We start from the raw sequence: 16,307 nt of genomic DNA on the forward strand, positions 1-16,307 counted from the left end.
AATTTACAACTCACAATTTTGCGAGTCATATTCTAGAGTCATAATAAGAAAAAATAGAAAACACGGGAGACATTTTCATTTTTCTGAGTCATGTATTAAAATAATATTTAGTCGTCTTATATCCGACCATGTTATTTGTTCCGCTCAAAACTCCACCATATTACCCCTCTTTTCGCTATCTCGATCATTTCCATTTCAAAATCCACATACCATATCGATATGCAATCTTAGGCTAGGTTTTCAAATCTCCCATTTCATCTCTCCGACTCTTGATCTGTTGTGCTCAGGAATGAAGAGAAGGGAGATGCGATGCAGAAGACATTAAACAAAAGGAAGTAACCAAGTGTTTGAAAAATACTTTACGGAAACAAAACACATGCAAGTTACAACCTGTAAGATACACCAATGGACAATATATTTCTTTGTTTTCTCTGTTTGCTCATTTGTTTTTGAATCGAGTCCTTCTTGGAGAAAGATGCACGGTAGAAGGTTGCGTTTTGCCACGCTTCTTCTTACTGACAGCATTCTTCTTACTGACAGCATTCGAAGGTTCCTCCACCACATGTTCCTCTCTCCTATGTGAATCCTCCAAATGTCTGCCACTCTGATCAAGGCAAAATGAACACAGTGTAATCTGGAAAAAAAGGAAAAGTGATAATTAAATGGATTTATTCAAAATAAACAAATTAAAGACAATGTAAACTTAAATTGTCTTCCAGATTACTTACATCAGCGAAAGCGAGATTACGTAACTTGTCCTCCACATCCGACCACATCCTTTTTGTGCTATACCTTTCAACTGGGAGAGCCTTTTCCTTCCATACACCAGGCCGCACCTTTTCTATACGCCCAAATACAATAACCTAACACACAGTATTAAGAAAAAAACGATGTAAAATTACGAATGGAACTAACAGTCTTGCGAAAAGAATTGTTCATTACCTCAAAAACAGGAGCAACACCTTTGAAAGTATGTTGACCTCGACCGCCTTTCTCCAGCCAATCTTTCGCATCCTTTATAGAGGATATCACTGGTCATTTATCGCTTCGGGTCATTTGACGCGTTCACATTCTTTAAGATTGGTGACCAAACTCCACATTGAATGGCGCAAATTGGTGTCACCGCCACAAAGAAGCTCTTCCTCAATCAGAAAGTAGGTCATCATCTGTTTAAACATGCTCTTTCTTTCTTCAGTATTTACACTGAAGTCTTTTAAAACTTTCTTCAAATATTTAGCTTTGGGCTGAAAATCAGGAAATTCTTCTCTTATCTGCTGTTGAAAATCAGTAAATGTTGAGGATCCCAGGCATCCTTTTTTATAATCATAATAGCTGATATCACCTTATTTCATGCCAAAAACATCCGCAGCCTCTTTCCAACAAAATCTGAAACGAGTCTCGTCGTTCAGCTTAAAAACACCCTCATAAGGATCATATAACTTGCAGAAGGCTGCAACAAAGCTTTGCTGACGACTCCTTGTTGTTGGATACAGATGAAAGTCTACCAAAAATGGAGCTCTTCATCAAATCTAGCTTCTCCTTCCCCAATTTCAGTTCAGCAATTTTGTTCACGTTTGACATGAGTTTGATTGGTTGTTTATTTGCTTTTGTTTTTTGCTGAAAAATGTAAAAGTAAGGATTAAAAAGGCACATAGACAATAATAAAAAAAATAATTTTCTTATAGTAAGATATAATGAAATATTTTATTTTATCCATATAAAATATTTGTCACTCTGCTGACTCCAACTATTAATATCAATATGAAATATTTTATATTGGAAGGATCTGAAACCATTACCGTAATATGTTTCCAGGTTTAATGTGCATAGGTCGAAAAATCTGAATCAGGAACATCCCATGACTTATCGCCAGCTAGACCACCAGGTGCAGTAGATGAGAATAACTTTTGCATCAAGTCATCCACTTTCAAAGACCAATAAAAAAAGTAAATAAATAATATACATCCACAAGAAAATGTATATGGAAATTGCAGTCTAATAATAATCTGCGAAAAGAATCTCATGCATACCTGGTCTACAAAATTTTCTTGGTCGGATTCAAAGTTAGTCGGTACAACAACTTTAACCTGTTTACTCAAGCAATAAGTTCTTATATGATTCAAAGGCATATAAGTGTTGGAAAGTGCTGGAAGCATTGGCAACCAAAGACCCAGAGAAATGTGTAATTAGGTTTTCTATTGAAGACATGTTGAAAGGGCGATTTGTTAGAAGAGATGCGGGATTGTAGGCGATTGAGGAGATAGACAACAGTTTCAAAAGCGAAATGCCAAAAACATTGTGGAAGGTTTGCTTGAGCAAGAAGAGTGAGACCGGTTTCTACAATGTGACGATGGTGACGCTCAACAATGTCATTTTGTTCACTAGTGTAAGGACATGAACATCGATAATTAATTCCAAGAGATGTGAAAAAAGAAGATAGGTTGCGCAGAATTTTGTTGATTTGGACATTAATAGGGTAGGTGGTCAATACATTGTGTTTTGAGTAGAAGCCCAAGCAAATTGTCTAGAACCAGTACCATTGTTGCCATTATCACGCACCTGATTTTGGTTTTGAGATTGGTTGCATGAGTAACTGTTGCAGGTGTTGCCACGTCGATTGTCTCGATTGTTGTTGGGTGGACGTGAGGCATAAAAAACTTGCGGAGAAGATTGTTAGGAGGCGATAGGATTTAGTTGAAAACCTAATTGAGATGCCAATTGTTGAAGAGTTTGAATGGCGTTTCCGGTAAAGGCGGCAAAAAATGTGTGGTCATGTAGTTACTATAACAGAGATGGGTTTGTTGATCATGTGGTCATGTAGTTACTATAACAGAGATGGGTTTGTTGATCATGTAGTCATGATCACCTAGAAGACAATGTAACTTGTTGAATCTGATTGGTGGATGACGAGCCAAAAGAGTCGACTTCAAACCGTTGTATTCCTCCCTGAGTCCCGAGATTGCGAGCATGAGGAGATCTTTATCCTTAATTGGTTCACCGAGGTTGGCTAGAGCCGTGGCATACTCTTGAGCCCTGCTTAGATAGCCTTGTGGAGATTCATCGTCTTTCATAGTGATTTTAAGAAGCTGGGTTTTTAGAGTGTATTCACGAGAAGCGGTGTTTGGCAAGTATGCCCGTTTTAGGTTAAGCCATAGTTCTCTAAAGATTGTCCCTTGAATGTGTTGAAACGAAGCTTCAGAGATGGTGTATATGATAATCATCCGGACATTAGCATCATTAGCTATCCATCGAGGATGACTAGGTTTGTCCACAACTTTAACCTGTTCACTCAAACAATATTTTTTTAAAAATGAAAGTATAATGGTTTATTTGGGTCGAATTTGAAAGAAAGATGAAAATGCAACGTTATATAACATTGATTATAACATAATGAAAGTAGATAGCTATGTTTGGATAGAATTTTAAAAAAAAAGATTGAAATGCATTCGTGTAAAAGAGTAGTTTTTTAAAAAATTTAAAATAAAATGCTATGTTTGGATAGAATTCAAAAAAGTTGAAAATGCAATGGTATTTAATGATATGTTTGGGTAGATTTTGAAAAATGATAAAATTGCAATGGTATATAATGAAAGTATAATGGTTTATTTAGATCAAATTTAAAAAAAAAATACGAAAATGCAATGTTATATAAAATAGATTTTAACATAATGAAAGTAGAATGTTATGTTTGGATAGAATTTGAAAAATGATTGAAATGCATTGGTGTAAAAGAGAAGTTTTTCAAAAATTTAAAATAAAATGCTATGTTTGGGTAGACTTTGATAAAAAAAATGCAACAGTGTATCTTTAAAAAAATAATAAATAATAAAAAAAATTAAAAAAAAAGGTAGAATGCTATGTTTTGATAGAATTCGAAAAAGTTGAAAACGCAATGGTATTTAATGATAGTTTTTTTCAAAAAAATTTAGAATGATATGTTTGGGTAGAATTAAAAAAAAAAAAAGATAAAATTGCAATGGTATATAATGAAAGTATAATAGTTTATTTAGGTCGAATTTGAAAAAAAAGATGAAAATGCAATGTTATATAACATAGATTTTAACATAATGAAAGTAGAATGCTATGTTTGGATAGAATTTGAAAAAAGATTGAAATGCATTCGTGTAAAAGAGTAGTTTTTCAAAAATTTAAAGTAGAATGCTATGTTTGGGTAGAATTAGAAAAAATATATAATTACATTGGTATGTAATGAAAGTTTAATGGTTTATTTATGTCGAATTTGAAAAAAAGATGAAAATGCAATGTCATATAAGGGTAGATTTTGACGAAATAAATTACGAATAAAGATAGTTTTAAAACAAACTAACGTAGAAGGCTATATGTGAGTTTAGATTTAAAAAGAGAAAAAAAAATGCAATGGTATATCAAGGTAGTTTTAAAAAGAAAAAAGAAAAAAGTTAAAGTAGAATGTTATGTTTGGGTAGATTATGAACAAGTTGAACATGCAATGATATAAATTTGTAGTTTAAAAACAAAAAAACAAAGTAGAATGTTATGGAATGTTTGGATGGAATATGAAAAAGTTGAAAATGCAATGGTATTTAATTATAGTTTTTTTTTTAAAAAACGAAGTAGAATGCTACGCTTGGGTAGAACTTGAAAAATGATCAAAATGATGGTTTATATGGGTAGATTTTGACAAAATGAACATAGAATGCTATGTTTGGATAGAATTTTTTTTGAAAAAATGAAAATATAATGCTATGTTTAGGTAGATGTTGAAAAAAGATGAAAATGCAAGTATGTATGTATCAAGGTAGTTTAGAACAAATTGACAGTAGAATGTTATGTTTGGATAGAAAATAAAAAACATCAAAATGCAAGGGTATATAATAATAGTTTTTAGACAAAATGAAAGTAGAAGGCTATGTTTGGATATATTTTTCAAAAGAAATGAAAATGCAATGATAAATCAGGGTAGTAATAAAAGACATAAATGTTTAATGTTATATTCGGAGAGATTTTGAAAAAAAAAATTGAAAATACAATGCAATTTTAGGGGTAGTTTTTAAAAAAAATAAAAATAGACTGGTATGTTGGGTAGAAATTGAAAAGAATGAAATTGCAATGGTAAATAATGGTAGTTTAAAAAAAAGTAGAATGTTATATAAGGGTAGTTTCAAAATACATGAAATTTCAATTCTGATAGATTTTCGAAAAAGATCAAATGCAATGCTATAAAAGGTTATTTTTTTTTTTAAAATAAAATGTTATGTTTAGGTGGACTCTGAAAAGAGATGAAAATGAAAATACAATGAGGGTAATTTTTGAAAAAATTAAAGCACAATGCTATGTATTGGTATGATTTGAAAATGCAAATGCAAAAGTATATCAGGGTAATTTTTGAAAAAATTAAAGCACAATGCTATGTATGGGTATGATTTGAAAAAAAAAACATGAAAATGCAATGTTATAAAAGGTTAGTTTTTAAAAAAAAAAATGAAGATAGGATGCTATGTTTGGGTAGACTTTGAAAAAAAGATGAAAACGAAATGCAATAAGAGGGCAGTTTTAAAAAAGATGAAAGTTCAACAGAATGTTTGTGTAGATTTTATAAAAAGATGAAAAGGAAAAGGTATATCAGGGTTATTTTTTCAAAAATAAAGTGCAATGCTCTGTTTTGGGCATGATACGAAAAAAAATGTAAATGCATTGGTATATCAATGTAGTTTTGAAAATGATTAGAATAGAATATTAGGCTTGAGTAGATTTGGAAAAAATATGAAAATGCAATGCTATATCGTAAGTTCTTTTTTTGAAAATGCAATGGTACAATGGAAGTTTTAATTAAAAAAAGATAGTAGAATGCTATGTTTGGGTAGAATTTGAAAAAAAAAAGAAAATGCAATGGTGTATCTTAAAAATAAAATGAAAGTAGAATGCTATGTTTAGGTAGAATATGAAAAAGTTGAAAATGCAATGGGATTTAATGACAGTTATATTTATAAAAGAAAAAGTAGAATGCTATGTTTGGGTAGAATTTAAAAAAAAAAGATAAATTTGCAATGGTATATGATGGTATTTTTTAAAATGAAAGTATAATGATTTATTTGGGTCGAATTTGAAAAAAAGATGAAAAATGCAATGTTATATAACATAGATTTTAACATAATGAAAGTAGAATGCTATGTTTGGATAGAATTTGAAAAAATATTGAAACGCATCCGTGTATAAGAGTAGTTTTTCAAAACTTTAAAAGACAATGCTATGTTTGGGTCGATATTGATAAAAAAAATAAATAAAAGTAGAATGCTATGTTTGGGTAGAATTTGATTAAAAAAAAAGGAAAATGCAATGGTGTATCTTTAAAAAAATAATCAAAAGTAGAATGCTATGTTTGAATAGAATTCGAAAAAGTTGAAAATGCAATGGTATTTAATGATAGTTTTTTTTCAAAAAAAAAAATAGAATGCTATGTTTGGGTAGAGTTTGAAAAAAGATCAAAATGCAAAAATAAATAATTGTAGATTTTGACAAAGTTAAAGTGGAATGTTATGTTTGGGTGGAATATGAAAAAGTTGAAACTACAATGGTATTTAATTGTAGCTTTTTTTAAAAAAACGAAGTAGAATGCTACGCTTGGGTAGAATTTGAAAAATGATCAAAATATAATGGTTTATATGGGTAGATTTTGACAAAATGAACATAGAATGCTATGTTTGGATAGAATTTAAAAAAAAAAGTAAATAAATAAATGCATTGGTATAAAAGGGTTTTTTTTTTAAATCATGAAAGTATAATGCTATGTTTAGATAGATGTTGAAAAAAGATGAAAATGCAACTATGTATCAAGGTAGTTTAGAACAAACTGACAGTAGAATGCTATGTTTGGGTAGAAATTAAAAAAAACATCAAAATGCAATGGTATATAATAGTAGTTTTTAAACAAAATGAAAGTAGAATGCTATGTTTGGATATCTTTTTCAAAAGAGATGAAAATGCAATGATAAATCAGGGTAGTGTTAAAAGACATAAAAGCGTAATGCTATATTCAGAGAGCTTATGAAAAAAAATTGAAAATACAATGCGATTTCGAGGGTAGTTTTAAAAAAAAAAAATGAAAGTAGAATGTTATGTTTGGGTAAAGTTCAAAAAGAGATGAAAATGCAATTATGAATATAGATAGTTTTAAAAATGATGAAAGTAGACTATTCGGTTTGAGTAGATTTGGAAAAAAAGATAAAAATACAATGCTATAATGGTAATTAAAAAAAAAAAAAAAAAAAAAAAAGATAGTAGAATGCTACGTTTGCGTAGAATTGGAAAAAATATGAAAATGCAATAGTTTAACTTTAAAAAAATGAAAGTAGCTAGCTATGTTCGGGTGGAATTTGCAATGGTATATAAGGTTGTTTTTAATAAAATGGAAAGTAGAATGTTATTTCTGGGTAAATTTTGAAAAAGTAAAAATACAATGGTAGTTTTTATTTTTCAAAAAAGAAGTAGAATGGTATGTTTGGGTAGAATTTGAAAAGAATGAAAACGCAATGGTATATAATGGTAGTTTTTTAAAAAAAATAAATAAAAACTAGATTAGAATGCTATATAAGGGTAGTTTCAAAATACAGGAAATTTCAATTCTGAAAGATTTTCGAAAAAGATGAAAATGCAATGCTATAAATAGTTAATTTTTTTTAAAATAGAATGCTATGTTTAGGTGGATTTTGAAAAGAAATGAAAATGAAAATACAATGAGGGTAATTTAAAAAAAAATGAATGTTCAATGCTATGTTTGTGTAGATATTAAAAAATATGAAAATGCAAATGCAAAAGTATACGAGGGTAATTTTTGAAAAAAAATAAAGCCCAATGCTATGCAATGTTTGGGTAGACTTTGAAAAAAAGATAAAAACGAAATGCTATATGAGGGTAGTTTTAAAAAAGATGAAAGTTTAACAATATGTTTGTGTAGATTTTAGAAAAAGATGAAAAGGCAAAGGTATATCAGAGTAATTTTTTCAAAAATAAAGTGCAATGCTCTTTTTTGGGTATGATACGAAAAAAAATGAAAATGCAATGGTACAGTGGAAGTTTTAATTTAAAAAGATAGTAGAAAGCTATGGGATTTTTTAAAAATGAAAGTATAATGGTTTACTTGGGTCGAATTTGAAAGAAAGATGAAAATGCAATGTTATATAACATAGATTTTAACATAATGAAAGTAGAATGCTATGTTTGGATAGATTTAAAAAAAATGAAAATGCAATATTGCGTCTTTAGTTAGAGAAAAAAGCAAAAGTAAAATGCTATGTTTGGTAGATTTGGAAAAAGATAAAAATGCAATTGAGTAACAAGCTAGTTTTAATAAAAACAAAGTAGAATGCAATGTTTGGGTAGAATTTGAAAAAAAGACAACATTGAAAAAGCATAAAAGGGGAGTATTTAAAAAAATATATTGATAAGAGATGAAAATACAATTAAGAACATACTTAAAAAAAACCACTAAGGTAAAAGGCTATATTTGGGTTTATTTATAAAAAGAGAAGAAAATGCAATGCTATATCATGGTAGTTTAAAAAAAGGTTAAAGTAGAATGTTATGTTTGGGTAGATTATGAAAAAGTTGAACATGCAATGGTATAAAATTGTAGTTTAAAAAAAAAACAAAGTAGAATGCTATGTTTGGGTAGGATTTGAAAAAAGATAAAATTGCAATGGTATATATAATGAAAGTATAATGGTTTATTTAGGTCGAATTTGAAAAAAAGATGAAAATGCAATGTTATATAAAATAGATTTTTAGCATAATGAAAATAGAATGCTATGTTTGGATAGAATTTGAAGAATGATTGAAATGCATTGGAGTAAAAGAGTAGTTTTTCAAAAATTTAAAGTAGAATGCTATGTTTGGTTAGAATTTGAAATAAGACAACATTGAAAAAGCATAAAAGGGTAAAAAACATATATTGATAAGAGATGAAAATACAATTAAGAATAAGGATACTTAAAAAATAAAATAAAAAAAACACTAAGGTAAAAGGCTATATTTGGGTTTATTTTTAAAAAGAGAAGAAAATGCAATGCTATATCATGGTAGTTTATAAAAAAAGTTAAAGTAGAATGTTATGTTTGGGTAGATTATGAAAAAGTTGAAAATGGCAATGGTATAAAATTGTAGTTTAAAAAAAAAATAAATAAATAAATAAGTAGAATGTTATGCTTGGGTAGAATTAGACAAAAGATCAAAATGCAAAGGTATATAACGGTATATTTTTGACAAAATAAATTAAGAATAAAGATAGTTTTAAGAAAAAAAAACTAACGTAGAAGGCTATATTTGGGTTTAATTTTATATTGGAAAAAAATGCAATGGTATATCAAGGTAGTTTAAAAAAAAAAGTTAAAGTAGAATGTTATGTTTGGGTAGATTATGAAAAAGTTGAACATGCAATGGTATAAAATTGTAGTTTAAAAAAAACAAAGTAGAATGCTATGCTTGGGTAGAATTTGAAAAAAGATCAAAATGCAATGGTATATAAAGGAATATTTTGACAAAGTTAAAGTAGAATGTTATGTTTTAGTGGAATATAAAAAAGTTGAAAATGCAATGGTATTTAATTGTAATTAAAAAAAAACAAAGTAGAATGCTACGCTTGGGTAGAAGTTGAAAAATGATCAAAATACGATGGTTTATATGGGTAGATTTTGACAAAATGAACATAGAATGCTATGTTTGGATAGAATTTTTTTTTAAAGTAAATAAATAAATGCATTGGTATAAAATGGTATCTTTTAACAAAAATGAAAGTATAATGCAATGTTCAGGTAGATGTTGAAAAAATATGAAAATGCAGCTATGTATGTATCAAGGTAGTTTAGAACAAATTGACAGTAGAATGCTATGTTTGGGTAGAAATTAAAAAACATCAAAATGCAAGGGTATATAATAGTAGTTTTTAAACAAAATGAAAAAAGAATGCTATGTTTGGATATATTTTTCAAAAGAGATGAAAATGCAATGATAAATCATGGTAGTGTTAGAAGACTTACAAGTTTAACGCTATATTCGGAGAGCTTTTGAAAAAAAAATTGAAAATACAATGCAATTTTAGGGGTAGTTTTTAAAAAAATAAAAATAGAATGGTATGTTGGGTAGAATTTGAAAAGAATGAAATTGCAATGGTAAATAATGGTAGTTTTAAAAAAAAAAAAAAAAAAAAAAAAAAAAAAAAAAAAAACTAAAGTAGAATGCTATATAAGGGTAGTTTCAAAATACATGAAATTTCAATTCTGATAGATTTTCAAAAAGATGAAAATGCAATGCTATAAAAGGTTAACTTTTTTTAAAAAATAAAATGATATGTTTAGGTGGACTTTGAAAAGAAATGAAAATGAAAATACAATGAGGGTAATTTTAAAAAAAAAATGAATGTTCAATGCTATGTTTGTGTAGATATTAAAAAATATGAAAATGCAAATGCAAAAGTATATCAGGGTAATTTTTGAAAAACTTAAAGCACAATGTTATGTATGGGTATTATTTGAAAAAAAAAAACATGAAAATGCAATGCTATAAAAGGTTAGTTTTTTAAAAAATAAATGAGGATAGGATGTTATGTTTGGGTAGACTTTGAAAAAAAAGATGAAAACGAAATGCAATAAGAGGGCAGTTTTAAAAAAGATGAAAGTTTAACGCTATGTTTGTGTAGATTATGTAAAAAGATGAAAAGGCAAAGGTATATCAGGGTAATGTTTTCAAAAATAAAGTGCAATGCCCTGTTTTGGGTATGATACGAAAAAAAATGAAAATGCAATGGTATATCTTTAAAAAAAAAGTAGAATGTTATAATTGGATAGATTTGGAAAAAAGATTGAAATGCATTGGTGTAAAAGAGTAGTTTTTCAAAAATTTAAAGTAGAATGCTATGTTTGGGTAGAATTTGATAAAAAAAAAAAAAGGAAAATGCAATGGTGTATTTTTAAAAAAATAAATAAAAGTAGAATGCTATTTTTGGGTAGAATTCAAAAAGGTTGAAAATGCAATGGTATTTAATGATAGTTTTTTTTTTTCAAAAAAATTAGAGTGCTTTGTTTGGGTAGAATTTGAAAAAAGATTAAATTGCAATGGTATATAATGAAAGGGTAATGGTTTATTTAGGTCGAATTTGAAAAAAAAAGATGAAAAAGGCAATGTTATATAACATAGATTCTAACATAATGAAAGTAGAATGCTATGTTTGGATAGAATTTGAAAAAGATTGAAATGCATTGTAGTTCAAAAAAAAAAAACAAAGTAGAATGCTATGCTTGGGTAGAATTTGAAAAAAGATCAAAATGCAAAGGTATATAAAAGTAGATTTTGATAAAGTTAAAGTAGAATGTTATATTTGGGTGGAATATGAAAAAGTTGAAAATGCAATTGTATTTAATTGTAGTTTTTTTAAAAAAAATTAAGTGTAATGCTACGCTTGGGTAGAATTTGAAAAATGATCAAAATACGATGGTTTATATGGGTAGATTTTGACAAAATGAACATAGAATGTTATGTTTGGATAGAATTTTTTTTAAAAAAAACAGTAAATAAATAAATGCATTGGTATAAAAGGGTATTTTTTTAAGAAAAATGAAAGTATAATGCTATGTTTAGATAGATGTTGAAAAAAGATGAAAATGCAACTATGTATCAAGGTAGTTTAGAACAAATTGACAGTAGAATGTTATGTTTGGGTAGAAATTAAAAAACATCAAAATGCAATGATATATAATAGTTTGGATAGAATTTGAAAAAAGATTGAAATGCATTGGTATAAAAGAGTAGTTCTTCAAAAATTTAAAGTAGAATGCTATGTTTGGGTAGGATTTGATAAAAAAAAATGCGATAGTGTATCTTTAAAAGAATAAATAAAAGTAGAATGCTATGTTTGGGTAGAATTCGAAAAAGTTGAAAATGCAATGGTATTTAATGATAGTTTTTTTTTTTCAAAAAAAATTAGAATGCTATGTTTAGGTAGAATTTGAAAAAAGAAAAAATTACAATGGTATATAATGAAAGTATAATGGTTTATTTAGGTCAAATTTGGAAAAAAAGATGAAAGTGCAATGTTATATAGCATAGATTTTAACATAATGAAAGTAGAATGCTATGTTTGGATAGAATTTGATAAAAGATTGGAATGCATTGGTATAAAAGAGTAATTTTTCAAAAATTTAAAGTAGAATGGTATGTTTGAGTAGAATTTGTTAAAAAAAATGAAAATGCAATGGTGTATCTTTAAAAAATAAATAAAAATAGAATGCTATGTTTGGATAGAATTTGAAAAAAGATTGAAATGCGTTGGTGTAAAATGCAATTGTGTATCAAGGTAGTTTTATTAAAAATGACATTTTTTCTATGTTCTGATAGAATTTGAAAAAAAAAAAAAAAAAAAAAAAAAAAAAAACAGAGGGAAATGCAATGGTACATAAGGGTAGTTTTAAAAAAAAAATGAAAGTTGAATGACATGTTTGGGTAAATTTTGAAAAAAGATGATACTGCAATTATGTATCTAGTTTTACAAAAATGAATGTAGAATGCTATATTTGGGTATACTTTTCAAAAGAAATGAAAATGCAATGATATATCAGGGTAGTTTTAAAAAACATGAAAGTTCAATGCTAAATTCGGGTAGATTTAAAAAAAAAATGCAATGCTATATCATTGGTAGTTTTTTAAAAACTGAAAATAGAATGTTATGTTTTGGTAGAATTTGATAAAACATAGAATTACAAGATACCAACTTATGAGACAAAATGGCTTTTTCATTAATACCCTATCAGACATATTGTATGTATATCAAGTAATGAGCAGAGTAAAGTTTTTGGTTTTGTACCTTATCAGAGGTGAGTGACTTGGTAGGCTTTTTAGGTTTTCTTAAGTGTTTTTCTAAGCAGCATTGTTAGCTTCTTCTTCCAGTTGTTTCTGCATTTGGGTTCAAAGAAAACCAAAAGAATGTCATTTTAGAAAACCAAATCAAGAATGAAGAAATGTGACACCAAATTACCGAAATCTAACACAAATATAAAATGAAGACTCAAAATTTTGAAATCTAAACCAGTTTGCAACTGATCAAAACCAAGTATTTGCAGATTTTAAACATTAATTTTTCAGTCAGTGGATAATCTGATGAACAAACTCACTAAACACCATTTTTTCAAATGAAAAAAACTCACTAGATCTCAAATTAGAGAGGAATTCTCCCAAAACAACATAGGAACGACTATATTTCAAACAGATTCAGCAGAAATCTCATGAAAAAAAACGTATCTCAAGTATTAAAAGGTAGCTGTTACTTATAAAATTGCAAAAAGCCACATTTGATAATCAAAACAACAAACTGAAATTGATCGATTTGAGTTTCAAAACCAAACATGTCAAAACTATTTAAAAATAATAATAATAATAAAAAAAAGTCCAACCCTACATCTGGTGCAGTTAGTTAAACTGACAAAATCAGGGTTTACAGAAAAACCCTCCAACGAAAAGATGAAGAAGAAGGCAGAGTAGTACTAGAAACCCCAACGAGAAGCAAGAGAATCTAAACAAATTAAAAATAGGAATTAACCTTCGATTCGTTCTTACACAAACATCAATTTCAGCTTTACAAGGAAATTGCAATATCTTAATCACAAAAGAACCATGGAGAAAACTTACAACGATCTTCATAATTTCTTGGACTAGAGAGATGAATGAGAGTCTCCTGCGAAGGTTGGAGGCGTTTAAGTCTCCGGCGGCGGAGTTGCATAGATTGCAATGGGTCTAGGGGGTGTTTGAGTTTGTTGATAGATGAAGAAGAAGGCAGAGTAGTACTACGAAGCAATCCTTTCAAACTCGAGGGTTTCTTAGATCTCCAGCGAAGGAAGGTGGTGCTTTGGTCGCCAAGGAGCGGAGGAGTTGCTGGAATCACCATGGGTATCTGGGGATGTTTTGGGATCTGTTGGGAGTGGGATAACTGAAGCTGATAGAACGTATATATTGCGGGAATATTAAGCAAGCCCTTTCGACTTAACGGTTAATTATTACCACGTACAAAAGCTTTCCAAAATTAAGATTTTCTAAATTATGGCTTAAAAAAAAAAAAAAAAAAAAAAAAAAAAAAAAAAAAACTGACATATTCAATCTTAAACTTACAAGAGTACCCAATAACTCTAAGAATTAACTTATTGGTTACCCTTGTAATTAAGTGGTTTGATATATTACTTAGATAATTATTAATGGGTTAATTACATAAAAAAAACTTATATATTAGGCTTTTTCCAAATTAAACTTCAGCTTTATTTTTTTTAAAAACTCTTAATTTTTTTTCCTAAAAAACTCTCACATTTTGCAAACTTTTTTGTTTTGACTCATAATTCATTTGTTTTTCATGTAGTTGTTTATAATGTTTTTGATCATTTTCAATATTAACATTTGACGGACACGTTTGATTTTTTTAAAACAAAGAGAAAATATGTCATGTTCAATTGTGTTGGCAAAATGAATATCAAAATTTATTTACATGACACTCAGATATCGTAGCATGTAAAGAACATCAGTCTAAGTTGTTTCGATATCTTATGTTACAACGCTTGGAGTTGAATGTTGTCTTTCTGTTTGATACTTAACATAAGCTAAGATGTCAAGCTAGCTTAGAGTGCTACTCTTCAACTCTATAATGTCTGAACATCTCATAAAATAGAAAATTTATATGCATTTTGCCTATATGAACCGAAAATGGTAATTATTATGGATCAAATCACTTTTAAAATTGAATATGGTTCTAACAGGGAAAACATAAAAGTTGTAATTAGATTCTAAGAAAAGATAGGAGTTCTGAAAATTATTATTAAGAAAAAGAGAAATTACTAAAAGGTAACTACACCTAAGATAATGTAGAAGTTAGTTAGGGTTGACTTTATTATCACATATAACCCAAAAAACCAGCATTACGCCATGAAAACAATGCACCCACAACCTTCAAAAACAAATAGCCCTAATTTTCATGCAACTCTCACATGGTTTTGTGTAGAGAAAGATGCATATCACGGTTGGAAATTTTAGTGTGTGTGTGTGTGTGTATATATATATATATATATATACATTGACGGAGCTTATATAGGGCCAAGGGGGGTTGTGGCCCCCCTATTTATTTTTTTTATAATTAGTCCATAAGTATTAAAAAGGTTACATATTATGTCCAAAACAACAAAATTTGACTTTGCCCCCCCCCCCATGTTCTTCAATTTTTATACTTATTCTATTTTCGGCCCCCCAAATCAAAACTTCAAGCTCTGTCACTATATATATATATATATATATATATATATATATATATATATATATATATATATATATATATATATATATACTAACTTTGGACATATATAAATATATATACATATGTTGTATATATAATTAACTTTAAGTGGGTTTGTGCTCTTCTCTGTGAGAGCTTCGAAATAATATATTGCATGTCCAAAATGGAGTATAAATGAATGAGATACTGATACTTAAAGTTGGGTATTTGAGAATAGAAGTTCGCAATAGAGATGGTGTGGGAATGAGTCCCACATTGGTAGAAACACCATATGCAAGTGAGTTTATAAGCTTGAATGTATGATAGGCTTACAAATTTGTATCTATGGTTTTACTCCAACTCCTACACGCACACAGGGGATGAAAATCTTGAATTTCGTAGGCAAAATTCACCGAACTTGTGCGTAGGCGCGCCCTGCGGCCACGAACGCAGCTCCGAAAACTCGGGCTCGCCACTCAATGACATTTATTGGCACAATCAATTCCTTGATGACGAATTTATTTCTTGTTGTTCCATAAACCAGTATAAAGCAGATCTCTACTGCCTCATTTGACACAGATGCAAATACTCATCTTCTTCCTCCTTTTCTCTGCAACTATTTTTGGTGATACTTTCAGGCAAGTAGCCATATCCGGCAGTACACATTGTTACGATTGTTGTACCCTGGGAACAGACGACGAATTTGTTTAAGGTAATCGAGTCCAATTCGAGCCTCAGCCACTGCGTTTATTTCTAACATTTTTTGCAGGTTATTTGATTTAGAAACGGAGCCCATAACTAATAATCTTAAACAGAATTTCGTTTCTTTCTGTTCTGAATCGAGTGTGTGTTGATTTCGTACTCTAATTTTACTGTAATCAATTTAACTATGATTTCGATTCTTTCAGAATATCTGGAACTCCTGGTGCTACTGGTACCCTGTTGTGAACTCAATTGCTACCACACTTGTGCCAAACATCATGGTTATTCATGCTGAGCGACCTGAAAAATTTTCTGGTCAGAACTTCAAGAGGTG

The 16,307-nt window shown here is 28.9% G+C and overlaps 1 long non-coding RNA gene across 5 annotated transcripts; it reads right to left on the bottom strand.

Annotated features, from left to right (window-relative positions):
- Window positions 1–321: 321 nt before the first annotated feature.
- On the bottom strand, window positions 322–13,958 carry LOC145134486 (uncharacterized). Of its 5 annotated transcripts, none has more exons than XR_013719173.1 (8): window positions 13,651–13,958; window positions 12,830–12,918; window positions 2,560–3,281; window positions 2,031–2,087; window positions 1,800–1,924; window positions 943–1,617; window positions 729–863; window positions 322–634 (listed from the first exon to the last, which is right to left on the bottom strand). It is a non-coding gene; the product is annotated as an uncharacterized LOC145134486 (long non-coding RNA). The 5 variants fall into 5 exon arrangements; XR_013719176.1 differs by having other exon boundaries at window positions 943–1,244; window positions 1,343–1,617; window positions 2,031–3,281; XR_013719174.1 differs by having other exon boundaries at window positions 943–1,271; window positions 1,343–1,617; window positions 2,031–3,281.
- Between the last annotated feature and the right edge of the window lie 2,349 nt (window positions 13,959–16,307).

Source organism: Lactuca virosa, chromosome 8, assembly GCF_052849685.1.
Source record: "Lactuca virosa cultivar CGN04683 chromosome 8, Lactuca_virosa_CGN04683_v6, whole genome shotgun sequence".
In the NCBI taxonomy this organism is placed as follows: domain Eukaryota; kingdom Viridiplantae; phylum Streptophyta; class Magnoliopsida; order Asterales; family Asteraceae; genus Lactuca; species Lactuca virosa.